Source organism: Perca fluviatilis, chromosome 1 (genome assembly GCF_010015445.1).
Source record: "Perca fluviatilis chromosome 1, GENO_Pfluv_1.0, whole genome shotgun sequence".
In the NCBI taxonomy this organism is placed as follows: domain Eukaryota; kingdom Metazoa; phylum Chordata; class Actinopteri; order Perciformes; family Percidae; genus Perca; species Perca fluviatilis.
In genome coordinates this window covers 15,619,595-15,642,569 of record NC_053112.1, presented here as the reverse complement: position 1 = coordinate 15,642,569, position 22,975 = coordinate 15,619,595, and the positions used below count along the sequence as shown (strand labels likewise).

The 22,975-nt window shown below is 42.3% G+C and overlaps 1 protein-coding gene and 1 long non-coding RNA gene across 3 annotated transcripts in view; one reads left to right on the top strand and one right to left on the bottom strand.

The window, feature by feature from the left end:
• The window catches only part of sdk1a (sidekick cell adhesion molecule 1a), a 257,284-nt gene that overhangs the window by 43,070 nt on the left and 191,239 nt on the right, over positions 1-22,975 (top strand). The window lies entirely within an intron of this gene.
• Positions 14,525-15,012, bottom strand: LOC120561017. Its single transcript, XR_005639558.1, has 2 exons — positions 14,896-15,012; positions 14,525-14,818 (listed from the first exon to the last, which is right to left on the bottom strand). It is a non-coding gene; the product is annotated as an uncharacterized LOC120561017 (long non-coding RNA).

The window sequence follows — 22,975 nt, the reverse complement described above, 5'->3', positions numbered from 1 at the left end:
CTTTTTTGTTAACAGTGTGGATGTATGGCAGTTTGTGGCTGTTTTGTTCCTTATATTTCTGATTAAAGACCACAGAACAATAAAGGGATTTGCTTGCTTTATGCATTTGCTTGTTTATTTGTATTCCCTTGCAGTGAATGTATAGTATTTGTCTTTTGTTTGATATCGACATGGCATTATCACCTTTACTGTACATGTGCATATGTTAATTGTGTAGTGTATGTGTAAGTACACATGCACATATGTGCTGCAGGCAGGATGGATGGAGGGAGGGCTCTTGACATTTGCTATATCAGGCAAGCTTCAACCTTCTTTCATGTCAATTAAAGCAATTAAGAGATTAAGTATGTGAATGGAGATTAGCATGAATTACCATATCTGAGGGAGGGACCGGATTACTTCCTCTCTTCCCTCACTTGCTCTTACTGCTTCCTCTTGGCTGTATCTAAACTCAAATTCTCTTATTCAGTAACGGGAAATTACAAATCTTTAAACAGAATTTCCTAGATTTTACAGTGCATTGTAGCGTGTCAGAAATGCACTCATAGGGTCTATACAGTATATCTGTTAGATGTTTTAGAGATTTATCAAATATGACAGATTCATATGGAAAATAAGTGAAACAATAATCAGTGTTTGGAGACTATTTTCTTAAAGATTCTTTTTTGGGCATTTTAGGCCTTTATATATATATATATATATAGGACAGGTGAAGACATGAAAGGGGAGAGAGAGGAGGAATGACATGCAGCAAAGGGCCGCAGGGCGGAGTCGAACCCGCAGTCGCAGCGTCGAGGAGTAATCCTCTAAATATGGGGCGCCTGCGCTACCACGTGAGCTACCCGGGTGCCCTGGAGACAATTTTTATTTTACATTTAACTGGAATTTACAACAACGTTTTTTTCTCTTTGAACAAAAAAATAAACGACAATTCAAATGTGAATAGTGGCAGTAGTTGATAAAACTGCTAATGTCATCCAGTTTGCTGTGAGTCTTCCAAAGCCCATCCCACAATGCATTGCACCCACAGCGTCTCCAGATCACACACCCTTGTTGACGCAGCTGGCTCACTGTCAACAGACTTGTGATCCAACGTACCTTCGCCTGCCTCACACCCACTGAAGAGAAGGAGGGTACTTTTTGCTGCTCGTACAGAGTAGCTGAAAGTTGCTAATAATGATATTATTGCAATATTTCAGCATGTCAGCTTCTGCCAACATGCTGGTGAGCCTGCAATTAGCTCTGATCTCAAAAACAGATCAGGCTTCTAAATCAGAACTCAGGGAGCGATACAGAAGAGTAGATTCAAGAGATAACAGAGTCGAATAAAGATGAGTCTAACATTAGCTGGCTGACTGATTGAGAGTGGCTACATTAGCTGGATACATTTGCTTACAACATTATATTTTTATACAATAGCTTTGGACAAGATCTGTTTTAGCCTTTCAACAATATCAACACATGTTTAATTTCACAGCTGTCTGTAATTCCGGCTGGCATCACGCAGCCTCATTTATTTGGTTTCACGCCAAGTCCAAAATTTTCATTTGCCTTTTTTTTAAATTGATAGGGATGTGATTGACAGTGATACAATTCTAAGTGTGTGTCTAAGAGTGTGTTGAGATCAGGGATAATTTCACAAGCTGAGGAATCGCTTCAAGATCTACTTTATGATGCAGCAGCCCTGTCTGATGAAATGCTGAAAGCACCCGCGAAAAACGAAACGGCCTAATTACCACGAGCCGGTGGATCCTGAACACCAACTGGAAGGATGCTACGCACGCACGCACGCACGCACGCACGCGCGCACACACACACACACACACACGCACACACACACACACAAACACACACAAACCACACAGAACCCCTGCATTGGTTGTGCAAAGTTTGCGAACACACAGAGCCTGTAATCCTGCGTTTTTTTAAATACAATTTCTTGACCCAACATGCTTCTAAAATGAAAATCCTGGCCATAACTGCTTTATGCTGTATATAAAGCTAGAATCCTTCAGTTCACGAAATCCATGCAGCATCTAAGGGCAGCAGGACTGATAAGTCGATAAATCCGCAGACTCTGAGAAATGCCACGCCACAGCGCACCGTCACACACAGCCGTTATGCACAGCCCTTCACTGTGTTTACCATCATTAAATAGCCTGAAAACGACAGCAGGCGGCCACAGTTGGCCATACAGACCTCTACATACATCACACTGCTCGGTTATTGCTCCATCCTCTGCTTTATTTATGAAGGAGCCTCAGAACGTTGCCTCAGGGAAGCATTTAAAGAAAATGCTCACATCTCGACTACTGCTAAATTGTGTTCTTAAATAGGTTCAAAGTTCTTTTGACAAATGCAGAAACACTGCATTAACCTTTATGACAAACAAAAGTCTCCATTGATGTGTGCATTTGTACATTAAAATGTGAGGTTGAGTCATGTTTGTATATCTAAAATGAAACACTGACACCATCTTTTTTTTGTTCGTTTTACTTAACAGAGGAGAGGTGCCAGTTCACCTCCCGGGCACTGCCAAGGTGCTCTTGAGCAAGGCACCTAACCCCGAACTGCTCGGGGCGCAGCTGCAGCCTCCTCGCTCCGACATCTCTCCATTAGTGCATGTATAGGTACTGAGCATGTGTGTGTATTTCAGGCCTGTGTGTAATGTGTATTCTAACAACAGAGTGAAAACATGCGGGATTAGTAAAATATAAACTATTATTATAATATTATTATTATTATTATTATTATTATTACAATGCATCACAAAATGCTTCAGTGGCCATTAATGATGATTACATAGTAATGTAATTTGTGCAGGTCTTTCTAGTACAGCCTATGTATGGAAAACAGTACACTGATATCTGTGAACATAATTACTCCTGTGCTGCAGCTACAATCTACAGAAACAAATATAAAGATATAAATAATAAAAAATAAAGTCAAATTATTCATTATTATTAAAACATCACTGCCATTTTTTTTTTTTTACTTTCTCCACCAAATGAAACTAATCAGTGAGGGACTATGCGACTTCGCTGAATGCTTGTTTCCGCTTCTCAAGAGTTCTTAACCTCAAGACGAGCCCACGTCTGTGGAGGATCACCCTCAGTGCTTTCCCATCATCCAAAATGTCTGGACTTTTATTTTCTCTCAATGAAGCATCACCAGGCTTTGCCTTTTTGATGCTATCACAGTCAGCAGTCGGAAGCGCTTTTATGTTTCTAAGAAAAGAAAGATGCACTCATTTTCACAAATTTAACTAAACTGACTGAACGGATTCCTTTCATCCTTTGCCTTCTTCTTTTTAGGTCTGTTTCTTTACCCTGTACATCTGTTTGTCTATTTTCCTTCTTGTTTTCCAGCTCCGCTGAACTGAGAGCTAATGTGCTTCTGTCAAACCGAAATAGAAGCTTGAGAAAGGTGGATCCACACCTGTCACAAAAGGAGTTTTTAATAGAAACTCACATAAAATGTAGATTAGAAGTGAAAGGGAACGAGAGGCAGTCAGGGGAGAAACGGTCATTTTAGCACATTGTTACCGTTGGAGTCTGTGTCTCTAATCTTAATGATTCAACAACTGCCCCTTTGGATGGCTAGAGACTGAGATGGAGTGAGAAGACAGAGTGGTCATTTTAGCACTTCCTGCTATCTCCTGCATCTCTTAGTAATGACCTCTAACCTCAATGATTCATAGCGTAGGCAGGGACAACACGCAGCTACACAGCCGCAAAGGCAAGGCACACACACAAATTCACCTGCATACAAACTGACTCTATCAGGCTCCCAACTCTCCAGAGTGCTTTCACCTAAGAGGAAACTCAATGCACCAACAAGCCCCTTCCTACTCTTTCACTGGCACTTCACTTCTTCAGACCCACCATCTCGCACTTTACTCTCTATTATCTATCATTACATCATGCAGTCTGACAGGTAGAACACACTCTTTTACTTCATTGTATTGAGACTGCTAAAGGTGCTTTTTAGAGTTGTGTGTGTGTGTGTGTGTGTGTGTGTGTGTGTGTGTGTGTGTGTGTGTGTGTGTGTGTGAGAGGTGCTTGAAGTGGCAGTTCGTGCAGATCCTAATCGCCTCTCGCAATTGATTGTGTTGCCTCTCTCATCCATCACACAATGGACATCCTTTAGCCAGCTTTATATTAGTATGCATATGCATACCATTTAATGAAAGATCTCATATGTGCATGGTTCCTCTTTCGGTTCTACTGCGTTTCTGTCTTGAACTTCCTGGACACAAACTCATATACACAGACACAAATATATATATATATATATATAGTATATACTGTATATATACAGCTCACACAATGGGTCTACAAAAAACACACACATTCATATTCAATAACACGCATGCACATATGAATTCATTATGCCTGCGCACACATTTCATTTTGACGCAGTCCTACAATGCAGCACGAGTGATGACGTGCGTGTGTGTGTGTGTGTGTGTGTGTGTGTGTGTGTGATCATAAATATGTAGGGCTGGGTAAAATGTATGCGTGTCGCTGTAGGCTGTACCAGAGAGGACACTGGAGCTCTCCCTGAGTAGGGTAAACATTGCTGGAGGCTCGACACTCTCCTGCAGTTCCTCCACCCCCCCACCCCCCTAAACCCCCAACGCTGTTCCTTCTTTCTCTCAAGGGGCGATGAATGTTCTGGTATTTGAAGTCCCTTTGATAATCCCTTTTGGGGGAGATCATCAAATCGCACACGCACAAATACACACTGACAGATCGACGGGCAAACCCACATGCAATGCCATGTGTCGGTCTCTGTCTGTCTATCTGTCTGTCTGTCTGTGTGAGCGGTGTTGACATGCGATTGTGGTGGTGAGCAGTGTAATGCTAATCCAGATCCTGTCTGTTTCAATGCTGGCTAACATCTCTAGCATGCTATCACATCACATTACATCAAATCTCATTATGTCTATTCTGATAGACGGCTGTCGTCAACACCCCGACAGCCTCACCCTTTGTGGTCGACTCATTTCTCCCTGGCATCCCGCCCTATCATTTTCTTTGCCAGCGCCACCCCCTCTTATCACTCCCTACATCCTATACATCTGTCCTCCATTATATTCCACTATCTCCCTACACACTCATTCGATTGCTTTACACACATTTATTGTCATACACACTCGCAGAGGAACAGACAATAGGTTAATAGATGGCCTATTGAGTTGTAGAAATAGCTCCCTGATGGTTTGAATGGGTTTAAGTTCTTAATAGCTGCAAGTCAGCATAATCCACTGAGATAAGCACTTCATTATAGCAACACACACACACACACACACACACACACACACACACACACACACACACACACACACACACACACGCACTAATATACAAACACACTCCTGCACAGTCCACACTCATACAGAGGGGTGTTTGTTCTGTGTGTTGCTTCTTAAGGAGTAGTATAGCTTGAGTGCTGTTCAGGGTATTTACATTCGCTTCAGTGACAGCAGAGCACTTTCTCAACCTCACTCCCTTATTTCATAGTTTCAGGGCTCCATCCACCCGACTCCCATCAACCTCCACCCTTCACAATCCGTCTCATATATTTTTTTCTTAACGTCTCTCTTAACGAGTTTCAGTGGCAGCATTTTTGTGCACACTACCAGTTCTCTTTCTGTGACTTTTTTGTTGTCGTTGGGAGGGGGTTTGGGGCGGTGGGTGGCAGCGGCAGAAATGAATGTCAAATGCTTTTCCAGGTCGTCTGTGCTCCCTTTGAGAGTGCGCTGCCTAGACTTTTTCTAGGCTGCCTAGGTCCTTTTCTCAGCCACTCTGTGTGTGTGTGTGTGTGTGTGCGTGTGTGTGTGTGTGCGTGTGTGTGCGTGTGTTTGCTCACTTGTGTTGTGTCACTCTATACTGTAGCACTAACCATAACACACACACACGTACCCACACACAGGCTGGTAACATTCCTTAAGGGAAAAGCTAGTCTGTACTTGACGACCTCATGCTTTCCTCGGGCTCCAGGAAAATTGTGGTTTTTGGGAATGTGACGTGCTGGATGCGTGACTCTCTGCATTTGTACCCGTATGTGTGTTGCATGTCATCGGAAAACGTGGCATAAAGAAGATGATGCTGACACTGTCTAATGACCCTGTCACTCCCTCTATCTCTACGAGCTATCACAGACGCAGAGACAAAGAAAGAAAAAAGAGAAAGAGAGAGAGTGCTTCAAGACAAGATGGTGTGCAGCTGCTGGAGAGTTGTATTTTTCCGTGCTGTGCTAGAGTGCAAAAAAGTTGAAAATATGTGTTTACTCCTGTGATGGGTACAGAGAGTTTTTCTCTTGCCTCATTAGAGAGAAAGAGTGAGGGGGAAAGATTGGAAAAAAAAACTGAGGGATGTAGTGAGAGTGAAGAGATGTGTGTTTGTGTATGTTTGTGTCCAGCTCCAGCTAGTTAGTTTACAAAGCTGATAAACAGCCTTTTAAAGACTTTCTTCATTATATTTCAGCTTCTGTTGCTAGGGTGGATGGTCTGCAATTTGTGTGTGTGTGCAGACAGAGAAAGAGAGACTGATGGGATGGGGGGGGTAGACTTTAAGACTACTGTACACCGCTCACACAGTGTACAGTAGCCTTAAATGGAGGGTGTATCAGGGGTTGGCAGCATATGCTGTTGTCAGTTTTTCATAGTGTGATTATCTTTGCCAAAAGGATCTTCATCTACATAATTTGCTGGCATAATTACTAAACTGATTTACTGTCTATGTTTCAGTATGCGTTTAAAAAAAGTTCTGCAATCGCTTTTTCTTTTTTCTTTTTTTATGATTATTTTTTGGGCATTTCAGGTCTTCATTTTTGACAGGACAGCTGAAGAAATAAAAGGGGAGAGAGAGGGGGGAATGACATGCAGCAAAGGGACGCAGGTCGGAGTCAAACCTGGGCCCGCTGCGTCGAAGAGTTAACCTATATAATTGGGCGCACGCTCTACCAACTGAGCTATCCGGGTGCCCCTGCAATCTCTTTTTCTGTTGCCGCTGACAAAAAATGCTTTCTGTGCTTCCTGCTGGAATGAATGTGTATTTGCTGTCTTCTCGCTGTGGACAGTCCACACTTGTACAGGCTTAGAGGAGCACTTTGTGCACTGGCCCTGAGTTAGTATGCCGATGAAAAGCTTTAGAAAGAAGGCAGGGTATACGGTTTCTTGGATGTAAAAGTCAATGAAACTTTCTGTTTCTGTGTGCACATTGTGTACATTCACGCCCCGACCCAGCCTGGATTTTTAAAGCCTATACCAATATTTGAGAGTTTAAGAAATCAGATAACAATACATGGTCCAATCTTTTTTGACATAAACACATAACATAAAAAATAGGACCTGTACAATGTAGTTGTTGAAGAATAGTGACCAAATGAGTGGGACCATTATACAGAAGAAAAGTATTGTCAGTGCTTCCTTGTTGACAAACTACATGAATGTGATGGTTATATAGCGTGCCCTTACTTTTGCAATCAGCCATCAGCTTAGCCTTTCAAAATCACAATCACTGTAAACAGAATAAAAAAGCAGCACCACTTAAAGGATAATTCCGGCGCAAAATGAACCTAGGGGTTAATAACGTGTGTACCGAGGCGAACGTTCTCTGGGATATGTTTTGATGCTAATCGAATGTGTCTATAATGAGGGTCCCTACATCTGGGATTCGACTGCTCATGACCGTTTTCTAGGGGTGGGAATCACCAGAGGTCTCACGATACCATATCATCACGATACTTATGTCACGATACGATATTATTGCAATTTTAAACATATTGCAATATTCTGCTATTTATCGCAATTTATTACCTTTTTTTTCCAACTTCAAATTTTTCCCAATTTCAACTTATGTCCCCAAAAGGACATTTTGTCATCATCTGTTTTATCTAAAAAGATACATTTCACTGTTTGTTCATCTCACTTCAATTCTGTTGCTGCAAAATGTGATTGTCAAACAGACAAACTGACCAACACATATATAATAATAGATCTTGGGTTTAGTGAAAGGCGCTATATAAATAAAAGTTATTATTATGATTATTAATAGTGGTGCACGATATATCGGCCGCCGATATAATATCGGCCGATATGGTCATTTTGTTACACATCGGTATCGTTCCGATGTCAAAATAGGGCCAATGAATAGGGCCGATGTGAATCATTCCTGTGTATTTGACGTGTGTGTGAGAATTTAGATCTAAATCTGACCTGTGGAGGGCAGTAATACGCTTAACAGCGTCTATAGGCCTCCTGCCGAAATCGGAAGAAGAAGAAGCAGCAGCGAGTCTGGGGGCGGGGATGTTGGTTTTTGCCAGACGGAATCTGCCGGCGAAGTGGGACACTGGAAAATTTAGTAGACCACCGGCCCTCGGTGTACGGGGGAGAGATGAATGTTCGGAAATAAGAGGTTGCTGCGGCCTGCCGTACAGGTTAGTCTGACCAGCGGGCAGCAGCGGCGGCCGGAGAGGGCAGTGGCCGGGGCGGGCAGCAGCGACCGGATCGGAGCGGGCAGCAGCGACCGGATCGGAGCGATCATGGGGGGACATTCTGAGCGGTGAAACGCAAACGGGGGCTGGAGTATAGCTAACCTAGCTAGGTGGAAAGCTAATGCTAGCCAGCCACCTGTTCCATCAATGCTCCTTGCAAGTGTCTGCTCATTAGACAAACTGGACTACATCCAACTTCAACGAAACTCCCATCGCGAGTTCAGAGCTGTTTTTCTTGTTGTGGAAACATGTTGCCGGGTAAGACTGGAGATGGGCTGTGTCAACACGGGCTTTAATTAGCTGCTTGTATCCAACGAAATGCTAACTGCTGGGGGAGTTTGTGACTAGTAAATGCCGACCATTATACATTTCACGCAAATTTACAACTGTGTTTATAATCGGCTACATTTAGCTATTGCACACACACGTAAAGTTCAGCTAACGCATACTAGCATTAGCGCTTGGTGGACTGTAAACACCTGTTTTGTATGTCGTTTTTATATATTTTGAATGTGTAACCATTAGAGCCACGTTGAAATGTTGTTTCGTGTATATGGTTGAAATGAGAATAAAACACATTTGGGTTGAGTTGAATGCTGCCTCACTGTTGGTCTGTAAACGGTAGGCATGGCTTGGGAGTAGAGTCTAAGCAGCGAAGCAAGTGCATTCTGGGATTTGGTGTCTTTCATCCATATGAGCCAAAAACCCATTTTCTGGCTTATCTCAGCCTAGAAGGCACCGATTTCTATAATTTTGAGGGTTAGGCCTAACCCTAAAGTACTTGGCAGTTACTGTAGGTGCCCAGTATCAGTGATTTCTTAAAATAAATCACAAAAGTAAAAACAATGCGTTTTGGTAAATAGTTCCTTATTTGATTATCATAAAAATGTGTTTTCTGTACAGAGATATCGACATCGGTAAATATCGGTATCGGCCATAACAGCAATATTAATATCGGTTATCGGTATCGGCCACAATTTTCACATCGGTGCATCACTAATTATTAATATTCACACTTCAATATTCGACGGAACATAGCTAGACAGTTCTGATTTAAATGATCTCCTCAAAGGCACTCTGAGAGGATATAGTGCTCACAAAAGGTTTGCCATTACCTTTCCTGGCTTTTAGAGGAGCTTAAGCGTTTACTTCACAGGTGTGGAAAGGGTTGATGGCAGTATGAAAGCAAAAATAACCTTTTCATCGAACAACAAATTCAGAGCCGTATGCTTAAACATACAGTAGTTTTCATCCAAACACTAAAAAGATTTTCTGCTGTTAGATCTTTGCTGATTGTGTTTACAGTATTAGGGCTTTGTAGAAATACTCCACCAAAACATATGTTTTCAGTATCAAAAAGTGCCTGAAGGCTTTAAAAGTGACTGAAAAGTTTGTAGAATTTGCTTGTTTTTTTTGTTTATCGGTGTTTTAAGCCCCCAATGTCTCCTTCTAGGCAGCGCTGCATGGTTAGGGTTAGGGTTAGGGTTAAGATTAGGGTTAGGGTTAGGTGCCTTGAAGTCAATGGTTGCAGCGCTGCCTGGAAGGAGACTTTGGGGGCTTAAAACACCATGGAGCGTTTTATTTTAGAGGAGGGCAGCTATAGTCAGCTTGGATTTACTAAGACTAGGCTTGGTTACCTTACGCATCTGAACCAATACCACTATTGATACCGGTACCTGGATTTCGGTTCCGGTACCCAACGGTACTTTTTTCGGTACTTTCCCTCTGTAATTAAATTTGTATATGTATATATATATATATATATATATATATATATATATTTTTTTTTTTTAACTATGTTATTTATAGAATATTTTACACTGCAGAAATTAAACAAAAAAAAACCCTCTCTCTCAAACTTCCTACAACCTATTAAATTAATAATTATACATTCTTACTCACTTTAACTTTATTGTTTATTTGTATATTATTATATTTTATGTTTTATTTAATATACCGTTTTAATTCTCTTTAATTTCATTAAAGCACTTTGAATGTTGTTGCTGAAAGGTGCTGTAGGAATAAAGTTGCCTTGCCTCAACCTCAGCCTGTCAGTCAGTCCCCAGGGCATTGAAACCACCGTTGCGCCTGCTCGTGTCATAGGAAGTGTAACGTCAACAGCACCGCGACCGCTTTTGGCTCGCAATTAATATCATATCGCGGTGAAAGGTGTCTTACTGTGACTTCAACAAAACTGCAGAGCCGACGTTGCTCCGACGTTTTTTTCCTTTCAAGCCTACTCCTGGCTGTAATGCACTATTTTGTTGTTTCCCCCCTGAAAGATGTGGGGGAAGAAGAGAGTGTGTAGAGGTTTAAATATAAGTCCTGCCTCAACAAAATGAAAGCGTTTTTTTTCCCCAGGTCCTTAATCAGGAGCTCAACGTGAGGTGTGTATGTACTTGTGGTGGTTGAGAAGTAGCTGTAGTAGTACCCTCAGTTCACTTGTGTATTTTACTTAGTAGTTACTCTTTACATCACAAAACTTTACATATCACAAATTATACAAATGATGGTATATTCTTTCACTCAAATGGAGCACAGAGAAAGACAATCACAGCAAAAACATAAAAAACTCAGGCTCCTTATTAATTTCATTGAGATCGCAGCACTGGCACAGCGCAACAGCAAAAGGTTTATTTAAAATTTTGCAGCTGCACAGTGCAGTATCATCTGCCAACATATTCCATTGGCCAATTACATACATGTATGTGCAACTGTCCATACACATGTAGCATAAAACTTGTAGAAATGTGCTAACATTACTGTTCACCTCGCAAGCAAAGAGACAGAAGAAAATAATTGCAGTGTTAATAACTTTGCAGAATTTTACAATTCTCGCCCAAACGGGTAGAGTCGGCCATAAACCGGTGTGCAGTGTCTTTGTCTTAGGGCTGGGCGATATGGCCTAAAAATAAAATCTCCGATTTTATTTTTTTTAATTCGATTTCCGTTTTTTTCCGATTTTCCCCCCTACTTATTAAGGAAAGCAATAAGTACAAACGGCAGACAACTTAAAACAAATTTGGCTTTTATTTAATCAAAAGCAAGACAAATGTAACCCCCATTTCTGGGATGAATAATAAATAAATGAACACCCTCTTGGAGTCAAAGTCCTAGCTGTGTTTTAAGTCACACTTTGTAGTAGACTAAAAGGAGACAAACATTCACCTTGAGAGTAGCACCATTTTCTAAAGCATTAACAATACATTCAGATCTGAGGAAAACTAGACAGTGACATTTTTCATTGTATCTAGCCCAAACAATGCAACAACATACAGGGATACATGGCATGAACATGCACTGCATCTTACTCTTAGCAGAATTACATTTTTCAAACCAAAAACAGAAAAAATACTCTGTCTAAAGAGGCAACACCTCTGTCTTGGGTAAAATACTAATGTAAACAACAATTTAGCAGAGTACAAAATGTGCAAAATAATTAATACATCAACTCCAACTGAAATTGATAAAGTGCAAACTTTGCTTTAAAAAAAATAAACCGTGCAATTTGTGTCCCTGAATGTATGAACAGGAAAGAAAAATCACATTTTGGTTGAGGTGCAGAACATCAGATATGTGCTTAAGTTGCTGTCAATAACATTTAAACATTTTTGGCAACGAAAATCAGCCTGTCCACTGCCTCTGGCTTGAGGCAATCCCACGCATTGTTAATGAAATGCACCGTTAAACTCATATAAGATTGCATAGTCCGACTGGACCACATGTCGGTTGTTGCCGAATAAAAGGACAGCTCCTCCAGTTCTCTACTGACTTTCTCTTGTGTGCTGTTGTACACATGGGGCAAGGCGACTTCACTGAAGTACTTGCGGCTGGGTAACTCATATCTGGGGTCTAAGGTTTTAATCAAATTAATAAAGCCCGTCTTCTCCACAGTATATATGGGTACCATGTCTTTGGCTATGTGCAAAGCGACCGCTTCGGTGATTGTTCTCCACCGTGCCCCTTTCCTGTCATATGCGGCGCCTTGTGCAAAGGATTCGGCTACAGTTAGCTGTTTTTTAGCTAAGGTTTGTTGGTCACTGCGGTTTTGTTTGTCTCGGAGAGACTGCCATTTTTTGGGCTTTAGGCAAATGTTGCAGCGTGGGGTCTCTTGCTCCACGTCTGTCGCAGCAAACCCATACCAGTTCCAAACAACAGATGATTTTATTCCTTTCTTGGGAACAAACTTCCCACTCTCACCGGTAGCCATGTTGTCACTTGCTGTTGCTGTTTCGTGTGTGCTATGATGTTGTCGCTTGCCATACTGCTATGTGAAACTAACGCTACGGAAGCTCCGGGGAGCCAAAAATGCGCCATTACACAAAAACTCGATTTCCTTATTTTTGAAATCGCCCGCAACAAAAAATTCGAATTAATTCATTTAATCGATTTTTCGCCCAGGCCTACTTTGTCTGATCTGCCTGAAAACTTGATTTTCAAGTTTGTAACACACTCTGCCAGAATAAGAGAAAACATACACTACATGTGACAATGCTAACTAGCTGGCCCAGATTTGACCTTTTTTTAATTTAGTTTTTGAGTTATGGTGTTTGGAGGATTTGAAATGTGTAATTAGAGGGATATTAATTAGGCCTGTCAAACGATACATTTTTTTTAATCGCGATTAATCGCTGAATTTCTATAGTTAATCGTGATTAATTGCATGTTTTATCACACGATTAAAATTCTATTATTTTGCATTTCAGAACTGCTTTTAAGTACGTATTAACAATGGAAAGCAATTCTTACCAGTGTATCTTGATTGGGAATCAAATGAATGCAAGGGAAGTTACTTTATGAACTTGACTTTAAGATTTGTATTTCTTTATTATTTATTTACTGTAAACAAAAGACAAATGTGTGAATCTGTCATTATTGCACAATTCCTCCAAGTACCTAACTAAAAAACTAAAAATCCCTATCCTTACCAAAGTCAGTATAGTGTGCAGTAACTTCTAAATAATTTTGATTACTCACTGAAGTCCAGTGATCACGGGTTAATGAGACAGCTGCTTTCTCCGTGGAGTACAGGCTGTGTGTGCTCGGGGCTGCTGTCCCCCTCGACGACGGGTCACAACATGCCAACTAGGGCTGGGCGATATGGAGAAAATCAAATATCACGATATTTTTGACCAAATACCTCGATATCGACACCGTAACGATATTGTAGTGTTGACTATTGGTGCTTTCACAAAATATTTACACAATGAGAGTTTAGATAAATAATCACCAGTAATGTGGATCTAATGACTAAGTGGGAAAAGGCAAATAATAGAACAGTTACAACAGTCTGGTAAGTTCAGAAAATTACATCACTTTACTGTAATGCAGCCTTTAAAACCAGGAAAAGACACAAAAAACTTATGTCATATTACGATATCCAAAATCTAAGACGATATCTAGTCTCATATCACGATATCGATGTAATATCGATATATTGCCCAGCTCTAATGCCAGCCGTAGTACTTCTTTAAGACCCGAGTCTTCTACGATGCTGACAGGTCTGCAGTTAGTTGCCACCCATTTCGCAAGAGCTGTAGTCATTTTTGGGGATTTGGTTTCATCAACAGGTCGGCGAGTAGCACTCTCCAAAACAGTGCTTTGCCTGAGCCCACTAGCATCAACCTGAGTCATGTTAAGTGTACTATGCTTAGCTCATAGCTGGTAGCTCAAGCTTGACATGCTTTGGTGATATTTTAATTTGGCTTTACACAATGTGCCTATGGCTTTCGACTTGTCTACGAGCCGTCTGGGAGTTTAGGAAAATAAAAAGCGCCATTCAGAATTGTGTTGCTGCTGCATTTCTCCATCATGCTTGCAGCCTGCAGCAGCAGGATGTGTTACGAGGAAGTATGGCAGCTTGATGATAAGTAAAGGTGCTGCAAAGGGTCAAAATAGTAGCCTGTTAGGCATGACTAGGCTCGACGCGAAGCCAAGTGAAGTGTAAAATAAATGAATAAATGGCGGTGTTAAGGAACGACACAGGAGGAGGGACCCAAAAGCAGACGGCCAACACAAAAAGTAAAAGGTAAATGTTTTAATGCGTGAAATATATACAATAAACGTGCTGGTGGCAAAAAAGGGGAAGTTGTGTCGACGGAATCCAGTGGTGAGTTGTGGGTGCTATGTGCTCTCCAGAGCGTGCCCCGTGACGTGGTGGGGGTGACCATGTGGTAGGCCTCCTCCAGAGTCCAAACAATTGAGTCCAATCCGTAGAGAGAGAAGGGCAGGTGTGAGGAGCAAGCAGGCAGGCAGGCAGGCAAGCAGGCAGGTAGGCAGGCAGGCAGGCAAACGAACGAGCAAGGCAGGCTGCAACCTGAGACAAACAGAAAACTAAGTTAGCCACACAAGCAAGAACACAGAAAATACAGGGAACTAGGATTGCCACTATACCACGCTTGTAGACTGTACGATCTGGCGACGAGTGGATCACAGAGCCAGCCTTAAATACTGCAGGAGGTTGATGAGGGAATGAGCTTCACCTGGAGCCACCTGCCAGCTGAGCCACGCCCACAGCAATCAGCACAGGCTGCCATGATGACATCATGACAGGCGGCATGCGATTAAAAAGAATTAACGCGTTATGCTCGGCCCTTAAACGCATCGCGATTAACGCGTTAATGCTGACAGCCCTAATATTAATGTATCGACGTCAACAACTTTTTTGCATTTTGAGAATTTAGTTCTTTTGGGTCTGGGAGTGTCGAGCTGTAGCTCATTCATTCAGCAACACACAAGGTGCGCCCCCTCCCTCTCTCCCTGTCCTCTGAGGCTACGACCTCATCTTCTCCTACCGCGCTCTCGAACCTCCCCCCCTCTTACCCTCTTACCCTCTCCTTACTCCCTCGGCTGCTTTCTCTCACCTCCCTTTCTCCTTTCCGTTTACCCTGCTGCTCCTCCAACCGTCTCTTAACCCTTCATTTTCTTTTTGGCCCTCCTCTCAAGATTCCATCTCTGTCCTTCTCTCCGACTTACCTCAACCTCCCCTCAGTGCCCAGCAGCTCTCACTGACTCTCTCCCTCCCTTACCTGTTGCTCCCTAACCCTTCCCCTGCTCTGAGCGCCTCTTCCCCCCTCTCTCCATCATCCCCCACTTCCCGCTCCATCTGTTTCTTTCTACCATTCTGGCCAACTGACCTGATGCATGGTATTATGGGGTTTCCCTGCGGGGGTTACCATTGTGGTCTCTGACAGGTGTGTGTGTGTGTGTGTGTGTGTGTGTGTGTGTGTGTGTGTGTGTGTGTGTGTGTGTGTGTGTGTGTGTGTGTGTGTGTGTGTGTGTGTGTGTGTGTGTGCGTGTGTGTGCCCGTGCCCCATGTGTGTTGCTTGTAGGCTTTTTATTCAGCATGAGGGATTAGGGATGGTACAGACTGCAATTCAGGACATATACATCTCCTCTGTCACTGACTTGGAATACAGTACTTTTATTCAATGATAACCTTAACCTTGGCCACTGAAATGAAATGTGTATGTGTATGTGTATGTGTGTGCGTGCGTGCGTGGTAGTGTGAGCAAGTGACTATGTCCATGTGGTATGGAGGAGCATAGAGAATGAGCTGCCATAACTTGTTATGTCTCATTATAACACCTCTTAAAAGCGGCACAGCAACAAAATGAGCTATTTTAGCACCGCTGTCCTCACTTATCCCGAATAGACGAATAGATATAAGTGCACCAACACACACACATGCACACACACACACACACACTAACACACACACACACACACACACACACACACACACACACACACACACACACACACACACACACACACACACATACATACACTATACAGATGGAAACTGAAGGAGTCCAGAGCTACGTGTCAATTATAGTGATTGTGTGTGTTTTTGTGTGACAGCACTAAAGACAGTATTTAAGTCTGTGTGACAACTACAAAGAGCATTGTTGCCGAGACCTCATGACAACCTTCCAGTTCTAAGCATCTCTGAGTCGACAACAACGATAGGGTTTTTGCTTTCAACACATCACTTTGGTGCGCTCTGACTGTAGGAGACCAGAGGAGGTGCAGAGGGGTGAGACAGACAGTGATTTAAAAACAGAGAGGAAAAATAGGTGGAGGCAGGAGGTTAGGATGGGTGAGGAGGCGGTACATAAGGGAAATTTAAAAATGGGCTTTTTGTGTCTGCGTGCGTGTGCAGATCCTCCAGTTATTTTTTGTTTGAAAGCACAACAAATTCAGCTGGTGAGAAAAAGAGTAACGGAGGAAGAAAGAGGGCAGGCCTTGTTTGATCGGATGTGTCTCATCTCTCCGATCACACAGAGGGACTGAGCAAAAAACTGAATGGAGCATGTGTCAACCCTGTTGGACGGAAGGAGGAATTTGCAGTAGATGATAGTATATAGAATAGGAAGTGAGGGTCAGCCATCGATGTTTGAACAAAGGATAGGAATTAGGATTTATGATGGAGCCGGTTCCAATGTTGTCCAATGTACTATCTTTAAACCTTTCATACATTGCCCCCCCCCCCCCGGTAAAGGGTATTACTAGCAACTTTTAGATATGGTGTTGTTGGTCTTGAATACAAATTTAGCTGCTAAATGCTACGTTTAAATGGTCACCACTGTACCGTCTCCTGTTATAACAAGCTGACAGCTCTTCTGTGAACCTGTGAAGCTTGTCTATATGTTCTCTTTTTTTTTTTTTTTTAAATCAAACCTCAACAACGTGGAAGTTAAATTGCAACTATTACTCATGCTACTTTGTGTACCTTGACACCACCTCAGGTTTTACCTTTAAAGACAACCGTCATTGTGTGCTGTGACTGGTTAGGCCTTGTCGTTTCATCCTTGCAGCAGTTGGCAGGTGATTTATGAAGAGATGGGTATTTCCATTTCCTTTTTTTCCCTTGTCTTTTGGTGCAGTCTTCATATTCTGCTAATTGCAGCAGTTATATTCTTTTTTCACAACCAACATGTTTGTGGTTGTCAACCCCTCTGTCTCCCCCTGTAGGGTTTGTATGATATTATCAAAATATCTTATATACTGTGACTGATTGCTCTATTATCAATGGTGGCAAGCATTAGTTACATTTCTAAAGGTTGCGGGGAAACAACCTTTTTCCGTCATTTTTTTAATTAGCCCCACTCTTTAAATTTATGCAGGAGCAGTGTTTTTTCCAACAGTGATAACTCTTTCTATCCTACGCAACGTCAGTCACTCTGCTACAGTAGCAATGAAAAAATATAGTGATTAGAGACATCTCTGGTTCCAGATCATCTGTATAAAATCCCACCCAAATCATCTGCTATTTCAACATTTTGTCTGTTTGAACTTGACAACACTACAGCAAACTGCAGCTTGACAAAATAGTGGAACATGAGGTAAACAGAAAAGGTAAATGAGAGGTCAGAGTGTGCTGGTCTCCACAGTAATGCATTTGACCCTTCATTTTCTCTTGTTTTCTTGCTTGACAGGACAGCTAGATAGGAGGGTTGATAGGGCCACTGGCCTCCATGATAGGTGGAGGTAGGCACTGCAAAACACAACACAGACTCTCAGTGATCCCAACCATGCATGAATGGGTTGCGCACATACACACACGCACGCACGCACGCACACAACACACACACACACACACACACACACACACAAAGATGCACACGCAAACACAACATGGGGGCAAGATAATAATCTGGATTTCTTTGAACCTGTGGGAGGACCCACACCCAGTGATTGGCTCATTTATCCTGTTGCATCGTGGGAGGCTGAAATCTAGCAGAAATATATTTACGTTTTTGTGTGCATGGTGTGTTTGCAAGCATTTTTATATTTTTGCGCGCTTGACTTTTGTCAGATTGTGCTGTTTGTTGTTGTTGTTGCTACTACCTCACTTGATTTAAAGGTCTTTGCAATTTTACATGTGTGTGTATGTGTGTGTTATTTTCCAGCTCAGTTAGTGTGTGAGGCATGTGTTGGCGGATTGCCAAGCCCAGGCTTTACACCCAGTAGACGTAGTCTCAAATGGCAACCCCAGATGCTACGGCTCATAGCCCGTACACGCACGTACGCACGCACGCACGCACGCATGCACACACACACACACACACACACACACCTTATTTATCTCTCTTCTGTACTTCCTTTCTGTATTTTAGTTTGTCTCATTTGTGTCTTGAATGTAAGAAAGAGAGTGAGAGAGAGATGGGGCAGAGTGTGTTTGTAGCTGGAGGATGGTGTGTGTTGGCAGCTCTGATAAGTGAGCAAGCCGGACTTTGATCTCTCCTTTTCGAACTAACTGACAAACTCAAAACTCAAAAACGCACTGGCACACAATTCCGTCACAACACCACAGGAGGTAATATGTGAAAATGTAGTGTGCAATCTTGGTTCTTCTCCTTGTTTCCCTCCCCCCCCCCCCGGCCCCCCCAGACCTTTTCTGGCTATAAAAGACACTTTGCTACCGACATTTTACGGCTCTTTTTTATTTGTTGATGTGTGCGGTTGGGTAGAGGACAGGCACACTCACAGTGTTGCATTTATATACAGCCCTGCACTGTAGCCCACAGATTTAGATTGGTTGTTCCTTTCAGCTTGTATTTCAGTTTCTTGTGTCATATATTTCGAGCCATCTTTTCTTTCCAGTATTTTTCTCCACAGGCCCTCAAGACGAAAACATGCTATAATTGTGCATAGAATATGACTGTAATAAGGCTAATTCTGGCTCTTTTTCTCCCCTCTCCTGCCCTGCTTCTCTCCTCTGCTCCGCTGCCTTGGGCTGGTGCTGGTGCTGTGTGTTTGGACACATCTGCTCCCTTAGGTGAGTTGAATTTTTCTTACAGTGCAGTTCAGTGCTAAACTAAGTGTACAAAACTACTGTGCCTGAGTGTGCAGACTGTCTCTAACCTGTATATCATGGTTTTATTTTAAATGAATCACCTTAAAATCCTGGCATATCATCAATTAAGGAAACATCCATCTTAATTTGAGCACCAGTTGTGAATTAAAACCGTTAGGGTGGTATGTTCGCACTGCTGAGTAGTTATGACAACTGCTTATTAAGTGACATGTGTCCCTGTTGCTCTGTGATCAAATACTTTCTCTAATCTGTCTCCCTTTCTGCCTCCCAACTTAATGAACTGCCCATGTCGCCCAGTTCACCAAGAGTCATAATTAATAATAATCATGATTTATAATTGTGATTATGACTTTAGCCATAATTTTGCAGCGCTCTTGAACAAAGTAGAAGTTGGAGTTGATGCAGCGATCAGAAATATAGGCTTTCTTCCGTTTATGTGTACAGAAACACAGATTTTTATTCAGAACTGTCCTATTTCACAGCCTTTCTCTTACCGTGTCATGGTTATCTTTGTTGTCCTGGGAGAATTGTGTGCGATGAAAATGCCAATAAAAAGTTAACCTGACAGTGAAAGTGTTCTCAGAGGTTATGAACTTCTGTGGAGTGCCTTTTTACATTATTTTGGCTCATGCAAAGAAACTTGTCCAACCCCCAGCAACAAGGCATTCATTGTGAATTTTTATTTTTTTTCCCATTGATGTTAGTGTGTTTTCCTAGCCTGACAAGCCAGACCCACATCAAGATGTTGGGTCTGGGAACTCACCATTGACAGGGCTCAATCCGAGGGGCGGGATAAACAGTTGTCTTTCAAATTCCCTCTGCACGCAATAGGATAGCGCTACAACCAGGCAGAGCAACGAAGAAGGAAGAGGAGCTAGTTGATAGATTAAACTTTTGCCGTATCCGGTCGGCAAAACTCCGAACACATCTTCCTTTTTTAAGAAGACGTCAGTACCGTTCTTTGTTCTTTTCTCAAAGAAAAGCTTAACTCCAAGTCTTCCAGAAGACCGCTGTTCCCAGCAGCAGCAGCCATCAGCCCGCCCACCGACTCTATACACCATGTGATTGGCCTGGCCAAAGTTTGGTTTTTCCAGCTCACAAGCCAACGGAGAGTGCCTAGACCCCCCCTGACTGCAAATTACACACAGGGTGCGTCTAGATTTCTAGGCTAGTGTTTTCCAATACACATGTCCAAATCCACACAGCACTCAATGTCTTATTTTTGTAAATAAATTGTAATGGCCTTAGTGCAAATGAACACAAACACAGTTTTGTTAATTGTGTCTAGCACTGAAGCACTGACCCCCTGTGCTGCATGTCTCCAGGTGTTGGATTAGAAAGAATAAATCATGCAAAGGTGCGATTAGTGGTGGTCACGGCCAATCAGCTTTATGACTTTTTACTCTTTATGCTATGCATTTGCTAAAAGAGAACTGTTTAAAGGAAGCAGATGCCACTGATACACTTCCTACAATCAGTGTTTTGGGCATATGAATGATTATAGATGTCAATGGATGATATCATCAATGCCTTTATAATTACATTATCATACATATCCCGAAGTTATCAATTAACACAAAATTCTAGATAGTGTTAAATCAACAGATGGATAATCACATTGTATATTTTTTTTTATGAAATCACTGGTACAGACTTCACAGCAACTTCCGGACTACAGGAACAATTCTAGCCCAACCTCAGTACTTCTGGGAGCTAGGGAGCTAAGTATTGTTTTTTCTATAAAGAGTAGATAATTTAATTGTAAATCATGACAGGTTTTTAACCATACAATTATATGAAGAGACACCAAGTATTGTAATTGAGTTATGGCCCAGTCCTACATAGTGTACCAATGATTGATGTCATTTTTGGAAAATCTGTGTGCATGCATGCATATGAAAACAGCCAAAAGGCACGAAATGCCAGCACTTGCACCGAAATGAGCTCTGTAGGCAGAGTCACAAGTGTAATTTCTGCCACTGTGACTGTTCTGTTGCACCCATTTTTTTTTTTTACTGATTATACTGTCATGGCTTACTGTGACATTGCATGACAAAATGTGCACTGGAGCACTTTGGCCCAGAGTGCCAACAGAATTATCACTTTACTGGCATACGGTCACTGAGCTTCCTCTGCATCCACACAAAACTGGGGCCAGAAGAGTTATTGAATGATCCTGAAAGTGTTTGCAGTAATGCTAACTCACTAATTAGATACATTTTCGTTGGAAAATGTATAAGAGATTGTGGGATGGCTTCTGAAGCAGTTTGCTTCACCGGCATCATAAAGCCAGAAGACCCAAATGTTCATTTCCAGTCATTATGTTAATGGCAATTAGTATTGACTTTTGCTGCTTGCTGGTGAGTGGGCCAAATGTTTGTAGGAAATTATAGCAGCCATCACTGAGAGCAGTATTTATGCTGACGTAATCTTTATTTTGACTACACAGAGAGCTCTGGTCTCTCACTCCTGGCACCTGTGTGTGTGTGTGTGTGTGTGTGTGTGTGTGTGTGTGTGTGTGTGTGTGTGTGTGTGTGTGCGCATGTGACTGGATATGCTGATGTGCGTTTTGAAGTGCATTGCGTACTACTTTGGCAGAAGAGAGTGTGGGATTTATGAAGGGTGTATTACTGGACAGAGAGCAGGAAAAGACAGCTCTCATCGTCTGTTACTCAACATTATCCACTGTGTATTGGTGTGTGTGGGTGTGTGGATGGAAAGGTGTTGGTATGATACATAACCTCTTTGAAATATTGTGAACACTTTTTTTTTTTTTGTAGAAGGGAATATTTTATGAGTATGTAGTCAGACACTAATAGTGCATTTTAGAATATTTAGGGACTGTTTGTTTTTTATTTAAGGGGCTACCGGAGGAGTTTTGGGATGCCTTCTGTACTGGTTGGCGCTTGGCAAAGATGTACAGATGCCTATTGTTTTTTTACAACCATGTCATACACGAGTTAACCACTACTTTCTCATCTTACGCATCCCACTCATCTGTTATGGTGTGGTGGCCATTTCAGTAGATTTACTCACTAATATTTTAGCACATAGGTAAAGCTGCCGAAGTTGAACATTATCCAAAACTCCATTTCTCAGACGAGCGTCAATTTGGGAGCTTGCATGCTACCTCTCCTTCCTTCTCAAATGCCTTGAAAAGGCTGTTGTTTGCACAGTTCCCCCAGTGTGGGATTAATAAAGTCTATCTTATCAATTTCAAATCACCGCGACCCAGGCACGGAGCTGCGGGCGGGGCCTGGGCCCGCCCACATTGACAGCTGGCTCGCCCACTCAGAAATTCAAAGTGTGTTGGTGTGCAAAGCTCTGCAACAATCACAACAACCATGGATTGCTCTTGTGGCCAACAACTGGAAACTTTATACATTTTTCGTCTGCTATCTCATTATTAAATTCACTTCTGAGACTTTTTTATGCAAGAAATCAACTATGTAGAGCTCAAATATGGGCCGTTTTACAAAACTTGATGGCCAATTGCAAATTTGGTCCGACTGTGTCGGCGTTCAGAAGCGCCAAAGTCTGACGTGACAGCCGGCGGGTGCCTGCCGGGGTCGCTGGCTTGCCGCCCGGCCTGTCCACCTTCACAGACCCCGCTGTGAGCTGGCTGGAGCTCTGTCAGGAGACTCGTCAGCG